Source organism: Semicossyphus pulcher, unplaced genomic scaffold (assembly GCF_022749685.1).
Source record: "Semicossyphus pulcher isolate SPU_LCO1_2020_fin unplaced genomic scaffold, fSemPul1.0.p SCAF_19, whole genome shotgun sequence".
Taxonomy (NCBI): Eukaryota; Metazoa; Chordata; class Actinopteri; order Labriformes; family Labridae; genus Semicossyphus; species Semicossyphus pulcher.
Window position 1 is genome coordinate 22,817,022 of NW_027211692.1, and position 10,842 is coordinate 22,827,863.

General features: G+C 39.7%; 2 pseudogenes; both read left to right on the plus strand.

Moving 5' to 3' along the window:
* Positions 1 to 545: 545 nt before the first annotated feature.
* Positions 546 to 4,928, plus strand: LOC138597462 (sodium- and chloride-dependent GABA transporter 2-like; annotated as a pseudogene).
* A 1,153-nt stretch (positions 4,929 to 6,081) lies between these two features.
* On the plus strand, positions 6,082 to 10,635 carry LOC138597465 (von Willebrand factor A domain-containing protein 7-like; annotated as a pseudogene).
* Positions 10,636 to 10,842: the final 207 nt, after the last annotated feature.

Genomic DNA, 10,842 nt, shown 5'->3' on the forward strand with positions numbered 1-10,842 from the left:
AAAAAAATAGGGATATAACTAAATAAATAATAAGGGAAATAAATAAATAGGAAAATAAAGAAAAACTGATATAAATGTAAACAGAAAAGAATAAATTGGGAAATAACTAAATATGAAAATAAATGACTACAAAAATAAAGAATTTGTCAAATAAATAAAAACATCTGATTTAGATTTCTGAATATATTTATTTTTATATGAATATGAACATTTATTTGATAATTGAGGCTTTTATTTCTACATTTCTGTCTTTATTATTTTATTTACTTTTTTATTTATTTGAGATATTTATTTATTTTTGATTATGGCAGTTCCAGTCCTAAATATATTATTGGGACAAGCAACTTCAATCTTAAATCAGTGGTTTGTTTAGAGATTCAATTCAAATCTCGAGATAATTTCGGTTTCCACTGAGAACTGATTAACTGATGGGTAGGTTGCTCATTACATGACACAGAATAAGTGATTAATATAAAAACTGACATAACCTGGAAACAAAGCATATAGGTGAAAAGGAAAGTTTGGTTCAGACGGAGCTTTTGAAAATGTTGAATAAAAAATATGCAGAGAAAGACAAGCATGTGGGGGTGGAGGAGAGAGGACACTGTGGCAGTAAGCTGGAGTTTCTCCTAGCAGTGGCGGGTAACGTTGTTGGTCTGGGCAATGTCTGGAGGTTTCCTTACCTATGCTACAAAAATGGAGGGGGTAAGCTAATATGATGCTCACTAACTGTTCCCCAAAGTATGTGCTAGGTTTGCAGTTTTGTATATTTTGTAAATTAAGGTGCATTCCTGGTGCCATATCTGATAATTGTGGCGACCTGTGGCGTGCCCCTGTTCCTGCTGGAGACGACCATGGGTCAATACACCCAGAAGGGAGGCATCACCTGCTGGAGGAAGCTTTGCCCACTGGCTGACAGTATACTGTTTAGGACATAATTGTAGCAAAGCAAGGCAAAAACATTATCTGAACATAAATCTGAGATAAAAACAAAACAAAAAAACACTATTCACCCTTGGATCCCTTTACCTCTTTGGAACTATTTCTTTCTTCATTTATGTCATTTAGGTAATATCTATAAGAGAGTTCTAACCGGGGCTCTACAAGGAGTCTTATTTTACCTTCTGCCTGAACCCTCACAGCTCACAGACCCTCAGGTAGCAGCTTAATAAAATACTGTAACAGTGTAAAGCTTGGAAAAAGGTTCTTACTGTAGCTTTTTTGTAATAGGTGTGGATGGATGGGGCTCAGATCTTGGCGTGGGCTCTTTAACTGTCCTGGGCAGCTACAACACCTACAATAACAACTGCTATAAGTGAGTATTTGTCAATGTGTGACTGACATTGTTGCTGGCAGGATTCTGATATGAACTTTTCAGACAGATGCCCCAGAGGTCAAGAGCTATGACATATATGTTACATATCATACACGCTATGAAATCATTCATTTTGCTCTTATGTTTAATGTTTTGCAGAGATTGTCTGTGGCTGTGTTTACTGAACAGTAGCACAAGTGTGGTAGCAGGGTTTGCAGTCTTCTCTGTGTTGGGATTCATGGCTCATGAGCAGGGTGTTCCCATTGCTGAAGTGGCCAAGTCAGGTAATACATGGCACCTGAGATTTTAGAAAAGATGCAACCTCGTTACATCAAGTCGCTACGGCAACTTATTACGGTGTTTTAACATGATGCGGCGCTGCAGGGTAGGTCTCTGGTATGAGATGGAGAGTTGGTTAAAGAGAATGATATTGGCAAATATATTATGATAGTTCCAATTCTTGTTGGGTTCGTTTTGAGAGGTTTGGTGTTTTTCAAGATTATTTTGGGAAGAACTATGTGTAATAATGTCAATTTCCGAAAAATAAATGATGACATCTGAATTTTTATAACTTCATAACCCTCATTTCATACAGTAGGATGAGATGCAGACCAACACAAGCCTGACTAGTCCATGGCTGTATATGTTACTTTATAATTCTACCAAATCCCAGGGTTACAATTTATCAAAATAAGACACATTTCAGAAGTCAGAGAAATTTCCACTTTAACTTCTCATAAGGTTTCTTAAAAAAATGTTTGAGGCCTGAAGACGAAGTTAAATGATCCAAATTTGTGTGAGGGCCAGTGTGAGGCCCTAGTGTAAAGGCTGGGTCCTCGTTGCAGCAGTCCTCAATTCCACCCTCTGCCCTTTGCTGCATTTCATCCCCTGTCTCTCTCTTCCCCACATTCCCTGTCTCTCTTTACCTATCCCTGTTGAATAAAGGCAAAAAATTGCAATAAAATTGCAATCCAGAAGTGTCTAATATAATGCACCATCACAAATTACCTTTTAGTGCTGAAGGAGTACTCATCATACTGATAGAATTAAGTAACCAAACCAAAACATGGCCAATTAAACATCTCACGACCCCTGAGATTTATCTTGCTACACTATATGTTGAGAAGATCTAGACTAAGAAACATAACTGTATATAAAGTAGTTAAAACCAGTTTTACTCAGGCTAGCTGCAGTAAATCACTTACTACATGTTGATGAATTACTCACAATCCAGAAGTGTCTAATATGTGTCTTTCAGTGCTGAAGGAGTACTTATCATACTGATAGAATGATATAATAACTGAGGATAGAATATGGCACACATTATTTAATTTCAATTGATGAATTTATCACTGAAATTGTACTTTTATTTAAGTGAAGCTTTTGATTTCATTTTTTCCCACACTATGTGTAAAATCTTTGCTGCCATCAACTACAGACATGAAGTGTAAAGTTAGTTCTGCTATGCAGTGGGAAACTTGTTTCAAGCAATACCCTACAGCACACCTACACGATTCTGCTGGCTCTGGTAGGCTTTTTGTAGGTGGGCTGTTTTTGGTGTTCTCTGGGGCTTTCCTGTGAGTTTGGATGGGTCGGTTATGTTATGGTGTCTGAATTGTGGAAGGCTTTTGGCAAGGAGATAGGTGTTGAGTGCTGTTATATAGTGTGGTTTGGGCCACTGAGGCAGCTGCTCCGTTGTTTTTGCCCTTGCATTTTGCAGTATGTGTGTGGACACATTTATGCACACACACACACACACACACACACACACACACACACACATACACACACACACACACACACACACACACACACACACACACACACACACACACACACACACACACACATTTAATTTTAATTCCTATTTCATACTGAATCCTATTTAGATTCCTAACATCAGTACAAGCTTACTCTCTTAAATGCTTTATTTGATTACGAATGCCTATCATCACTAACACTAACAGTAGATTTATCTATTTCAGCTGTTGAATTTGTTCTTGTGACTTGTGAAAATGGTTCTCCATCTCCTTTATCTATATTTAACATATTCCCACTTTTTGTCACTTGGCCACAATCTTACCTCACCAAATAAAACAAACAAGTTGAAAACATAATAAATGAAAATAAAGCTGTTACTTAAACATGGTTGTGTACAGTAAACAAAGGTTTTTGCCTGTATGAACAGCATTATGTTTTAACAGTTATTTCCTTGATCTGACATTGAGACACACTGTTTTTTGTGTAACTTATCTTTTCTCCTGTTCCCAGTGTATTTTTAACCATCTTGTTATTTTCCATAGTTCTTCAAGACTACATTTTTCAACGCATCACCATCTTGATGCATAAACTTTATTTTACAAACTAATGGTAACTCAGATGTTGATTTCCAGGTTCAGGCTTGGCGTTCATTGCATACCCTTAGGCTGTAGCCATGATGCCTCTGCCCCAACTGTGGTCCATCTGTTTCTTTGTCATGCTCATTCTTCTGGGTCTCGACACACAAGTAAGATGTACATGAACTATATCTGAAAGACCATATCTACATTTGGTAATGAATTTATTCTGCCTTTTTCTTTCTCTGTACAGTTTGTTGCCATGGAGGTGGTGATGACATCCGTCATAGACATGTTTCCCACTGTAATGTGCAGGGCCGGTAAACGAGAGTGTTTGCTTCTCCTGTTCTGCCTCATATGTTTCTCTTCTCAGCTTGTTATGATTACTGAGGTCAGTATTCAGTGTTGTGTTCATATTTATCATTAATTTATCCATCATGGCAGAGTTTTTCTTCCAAAATGTAAGATCATTCTAACACTTTGAAAAAAAGTGTTAGAATTGGCTTACATACAACTTAGGTTAACATTCAAACTAAAATGTTAAACCAATGTCAATAAATGTCTCTGGAAGGATGTTTGTGTTCCAGATGTTTGATTACTATGCTTGTAACGGAGCCTGCATCCTCTTTCTCTGTGTGTTTGAAACCCTGGCACTGGGATGGATATTTGGTTGGTATTTATGCTGTTTTTCAAATAGGCACTCAAGTTGAGGGACTTGAATTTTAGGAATAAGTTCACAAATAATGGACTGTATATGTTTCCTGAAACCTAGACTGGGCATACGTTTGGGGCAGGATTTTGGCAATCCCCTCCACTGTGCTTGTGCTGGGATGTGCGCTGTATAAACTGAGAACTGGGACTGGAAATCTCTATCAGGTGGGACAACTTGATAATTGATTTTTAATTATTTGTTCAAGAAATGGCGTGGTGTATGTTACATAATGAAAAGGAAGGACCTTAGACAGATATAGATGTTCAATACTTGTGTTTAATTCTGATTTCTTAAAATTCATGTGCAGAACAAATTCACAGGATTTGAGTTTGTGCCAATAAAAAGTCAAACAGATCCAATGACTGATTAGTATTGTGTTGATGGTGACATGAGGGAATTTAAAAGTTTGGAATGTTTAGGTTGTTAAATCTCAATATCTCACTCATTTTTTTAGTGCTTCCTTCATCTGTGCCAACCTGAACCTGACTGGTCACGGGCCAGAAAGTGTGACTCTGAGCTTCAGCACATCGGAGGGGAAGACCTGCAACAGCTCGCTGTCAGTTGATATGAAAGCTCTGAGAGTTGGCACTGACTCAGTTATTGATTGTGATCTTACTTTATCTGCTTTTCTTAAGTCAATCCAATGTTTGAGGACAAGTATTGCTGGTCTTTTTGATTTATATTGTTGATCATGGATACTTTACTGATAATGAAACATGACAAGGGTGAAATCACTGCATGTGTTGAATGAAACAGACCAAACTAGGTTTGCCATACAAGAGAAACACTTTGAAAAGATTTTCTTCCAAATAAAACATGTATGCCTTTCAACACATTATCACCCTCAGATGCCTAATTGTTTTTAAAATAAGATTTGTACGTGTACATTTAAACATTTCAAAATGCTGTAAATCAGGGGTTCTGAAACTTTTGGGGCCAGGGACCCCTTACAGGGAAGAACATTTTCCAAGGACCCCCTCATAATCGTAACACCGATTAAGCATATGCTTACTACCATTTTAGGGCTGCACCTAATGATTATTTTTTTGCCAATTAATCTAACAATTATTTTTTCTATTTGTAACGACAAATTTATCAATTATTCTAAAGATTATTTTTTTAAGATTCCTTCATTTGTCTCCAATTTCTACATCACTGTGTGATGATATTAATACTGAGAAAATGTATCATAATAAACAAAAAAGTAATAATAATAATAATAATAATAATAATAGACTATTTGTCAGTTGCCTGATCAGAAAAATACTGGACGTCGAATTCAAAAGGATTGCTATGACACATAGATACATTTAATCACTGTATGTCAAAGCATCCCTTTCCCTGGAGCTGGAGAATCAGTATTTTTGCCTAAGTACTTATTTAAGACGAGCCGGGTGAGCTAATTAAACTACAGAACGTACTGGGCTACTTCAAAACATAAATAAATAAATAAAATCAACAATTAATGAGAAGGTAGGCTACTTATTACCCTCCCCTCTATTAAAAGGTGGAATTTGAGTCTTCCCAACTGGACTTCAACGCATCGCTGTAACTTGCGTCGTGCAGTGCGCACCGGTCTAGGAAGCACAAAAGAAAGCGGCAGAGTGACAGTAAATAGGGCTGATACTGAAGATCGTACCTTGAATTTAGTAGAATAAGTGCCTAATGTGCATTTGTTAATTAACTTTTTTCAAACAGAAATATTTGAATGTAAGAAAATGCCATCAAAGCTGTCTCATATTTTCTACAGCTTAGGCAGCCATGCAGTCAGATGGAGGCTCTGCTGTCATGCAGGCCTGAAGTCACAGCCCACAGCAGTGGTTCTCAACTGGTGAGTCGGGACCCTAAAATGGATTGCAGAGCAAAATGTAATACAGTGGCCGCTTTATAGGGGCCAAAGGGGGCATTAACAAGGGCAGCACCTCACCTATCTTCTCCCCTCACCATTACCTCCATATGGAAGCTGCCACTTAAGCTACCGAGGCTACCTTGAGTTGTACTGAGAGACCTCAGAGACACTGTGGGCCACAAAACCTTCCTAAGGTAAGTTGTGACTGCAGGTCGAGGTTGTATTTTCTGAAAGAGTACGCCCTAATTGTTAAATATCTTGTGTTTAACGTGTGATTCCTAAGTTAATGAATCATGAATATGTTATCTTAATATTTTCAGCTGTTGATTGAATAATCCGTTGACAGGCTCTTCAGTGTGAAGCAGGTCCCTGCATTGATGTTTGTCATGGACACCACAGAACCTTTCTTCTTGTGCCTTTTCATGACCCAGGTGAAGGTCTCAGTCTATAATTAACAGTTTGAGATTAAACAATAGCACAAAGAGCTAAAAAGATCTGCCATAGAAAAAGTTGTTTTTGAAACATTTTCATCATTCCTTACCAGTGTTTTTTTTACTTAGACCCTTGTTTCTTGTGTCATTTGTTTTTTACATAAATATTGATTAACAGTTATAATGATTTTATAGTGACTGACTTATTGTTTGGCACGGGACAAAGACCAAGATGTTAGATCAACATATTGAAAAGGTTTTGTGGAATAAATAAGACAATATTTCTTTGTGTCAGCAATTTGTAGAAGGCCAAATCCAGGTTCCTCAAAGATTAGCTTGGTGTGGAATCATTTGACAGACCTGCAGTAGAGAGTCCTTACCTCAACATGATATCTATTTAGAAATGAGATTCAACAACCACACACATCACATTTTTGTGTTGGGCATTGAAGATATGCTAGCCTGTCTCTGGCCAATGGTAAATTGCAAATTGTAAATTGCAAAGTCATCAACTGAAGCTTCAAAACGTACTGTCATTCTGATAGATCTGCTGTTATTTCTGCTCACAAGGTCATTAGTCGTTGCTTACCATCTAACATTCCAATCTACCGTGCTCTGCAGAGGTTGGACCTGTGTTTGAGACTGAGGACTCAAATCAGTTTATGATGCACATGGAGAATCTGATGGCACTGGGAGGAGGTGACGAACCAGAGATGTGCCTGTCTGCCATTCAGGTAAATTTAGGTGCTCTATCTTTCTAACCATTGTTATCAGGTGTATGAATGAATGTGTGAACATGTGCAGTATGAGAATGAGAAGCATGTGGCTACTGATTTACCATTGTGCTGTGTTTTTTCAGCTGGCTCTCACTCACAGTCCACCACTGTCAGAGATATTTGTATTCACTGATGCATCCCCTAAAGACGCCCACTTGTTTGATGCAGTGAAGGCCTTGGCACTTGAGAAACAAAGCAAGGTAGGTTTTGATTATTATAAATGATTCCGCTGTCATTAAGCTACAAATACAGGTGAAAAGTATGAATATGTGTTCGAAGATCAGCAGACAGGAAGACTGATGATGTCATCCAGATACATATCTCTAACTGCTCTGTGGGGACTGCAGTCAAAAGTTGTGTAGATGCCTATTCCCCTCAGCTCAACCTTTGGTCAAATCTTTGGTGGATTTATCCTCAGGTTACGTTTCTGCTTACTGAAGATCCAAACTACTCAAAAGAGAGCAAAGGCAGGAGAAGGAGAAGGAGGAGCATGAGCAGGGAACCTTTGTCCCCTGATCGTTTTTCTCTCTACTCTTCACTGTCCTCCCTGACAAGGTACTGCAGTCAGTTCCCCTGTGGAGCAAACTAAGCGAGCTAAGAAGGCGGCTCGAAAGTGGTTTCAAAAGTTTGGGGATTTTGACAAATTGCGTGTAGATAATGCTTGCAACTCGTCATCTGAATAGAAATATTATATATTATATATACCACTATGTTCATCAGCTAGCTGCTAGCTGTGGGTGTGACTATGTAATTTAGCATTCCTGCTGAAAACAGCTTCCTGATGCAGTTAGAAATGGTTGATAGGTCCTGTGAAAGACAACAAGGACTTTAAAGTGGCCTGCTGCAAAAGAAAGACCTCAAAGACAGTTAAGTGCTCTTTAGAGCTGAGGGTCTGCAGGGTTTAGGAATAATCATTTATGTCCTCGTCATACAAGATGTTAGGTGACCAATGTTAAAAAAATATTGATTTCAGACACTTTATCTTTAAAATTAAATCATGCACATGTTTTCTCCTTGTCCCAGGTGACTCTTCTCCATGTGGAGAGTGAACAAGGGTTAATGTCCTCCCATTCCTTCAGAGTTGACAGCTCAGTAAAGAACATCACACTTCATATCACTGGCATTCTGACTGAATGTATCCTTACCAACCCATCAGATAAACAAGGAAAAACAGCACTCAGTACTTGCCCATACAATCTTTAATTACCACAACTATGCTTTACATTTGATAATACAGTTATCATCATCTTCCTCTGCTTGCTATAGACCAAAGCCAGTCATTGTTGAGAGAGCAAAGCCCTCTGGCAGAGTTGCAGCATTTTGAGGGTCTCTACCGAATCACCCTGCTCTCTCCTATACAGCCAGGACAGTGGAAACTCCAAGCCAAGAGTGACGGACACCTCACATTCAACGTAATAGGTAAAAGGAAAAAAACAGCATGACATTCAGCATGTTCAGTAACAGATAATGAACAGTACACATGTCATTGTCTAAGTGCACCTCATGTGAGCAAAGAGAAAAGTATTGTCTTTTGATCTGCAGGTGACAGCAGTGTAGATTTCCTTTATTACTTTGCCACTGTAACCAATGAGACACATCCAGGTCTGGCCAGAGTGGAGGGCAGTCCAATAGCAGGTACAGCATTGTTTTTTTCCCTATACAGTATCATTAGTGATGTATCAATCATAAAACCAGGAGTTTGCCTGCCATTTAGTAAAACCACCTTTTTATCTTTATTTGATTTCCTAAGGTGTCCCTGCCTTTCTGATGCTGGTTGTGACAGGCGTCACTCCAGATGAGGAGGTGTCTTTTAGTCATGTGATGCTGCTGGGAGCTGACGGGGACAGTCTCCAGCAGTTGAAGTTGAATTCCTCCTCTTCTTCGTCATTCTACTCTGCGGAGGAGCTGGTGGCATGGGTGGAGTCTATTCCCAGAGTACCCTTCAGTGTTCGACTAGTAGGCCGAGACAGCAGAGGAAACAAGCTGGAGCGGGTCTCCACAGAGATAATTCAGCCAACTCATGTTCAGATACAGGTAATCGTACAGCTGTGAATTGGACATTTTAAACTTGTGAATTAAGCTTTAACTGTAACATTGAAAAGTATGTAATAAGTACTGCCTCAAGTGACAAACCACAATTATCACCTGTTTCCCTATTTAGGAATTGGAGCATTTTTCAGCATTAATACTTGCCTAGAAGCAAAGTGCAGACAGAAAATGAGCAATTAACATAGCAGAGCTTTTTGAAGAGAAGCCTCTTTTGGTACAATCACATTGATGGACCTCACTTCCACTGGACCTGCTGTACTAATCTCTCATAGTATGTGTCTCTCCATCTCCTCAGGTGTTGTCTGTCCCCCAACTGGTACCTGGTCACAGAACATTGGTGGACTTTGACATCCTGAACCATGGCCCAGCCCGACTCTTCAGTCTGACTGGTGATGACGACTATGGGTATTTTCAAAAGAAAGGACATCACAGGTAGAGCACTGAGTCAACAGCAAGACTTTTGTGATTTCTTATGCGTCCTCACTTGTGTGCACTACGAATGTGATATTAGAAAAGACATTTCACACTTTTAAGTTTAAGTCTCTTTGTCCCAGGTTCCATGTTGCAGAGCAAGAGTATTTCCGCGGTCAGGTGGAACTCCATGCTCCTGCTACAGCTCAAGCAGGAGCCACTGTCACCCTTACACTTACAGTGCGTGCTCATGACTCTCCAGACTCTAATTACGCAGTGGCCTACATGACTGTGGTCCCACTTGTGAGCATTAACTGAAGATCATAAATGTATGTTTTAATGGTTGTTGAATTTTCTTTGTATTGAGCTTACATCCTTCCTCTTTCACTTGTAGGATCCTGACACTTCCCCCCTTCCTGCTCTTCAGCACGGCTACTGTCAACCTGTCCCTCCATTTGCATTGAGTCTAACTGGAGAGTATCTCTTGTCGTGTCAGACAGGGGGCGCTCAGGCCTTGCTGCTCTCCAGCTTCAGAAGGGTGAAGGCATTCTTTCTTTATTTCACAGCCCCCCGCCCAATGAGGACAGTGTGGGGGAAGCCCGGGCTGGCCCTGACCAGCAACAGGCAGACAGGGACAAAACAACCAGTGGAGGCCATCCCCCCCACCACCACAAGGCCAGACTGGAGAAAGGCGACCCCCCTTTCAATGCATCTGAATGGGTACTGGGCTCATCGCAGCCACTGTGGGTGAGGTAGAGCGGAGTACAGAAGTAGAAGAGACACCAGTGGAGCTGGACAGCGGACTCTCTCAGGGGTCTTAGTCTTGTTTTTGGGTCTGCTGTGGTTTTCTCTGCTTTAGATGTTATGTTTTGCAGGTCGAACTAATCTTTGTGTTGATCACTTGATTCAAGCAGCCACCCTGAAGAGCTCCACATAAAAAGGTACAATACTTGGAGGACATAA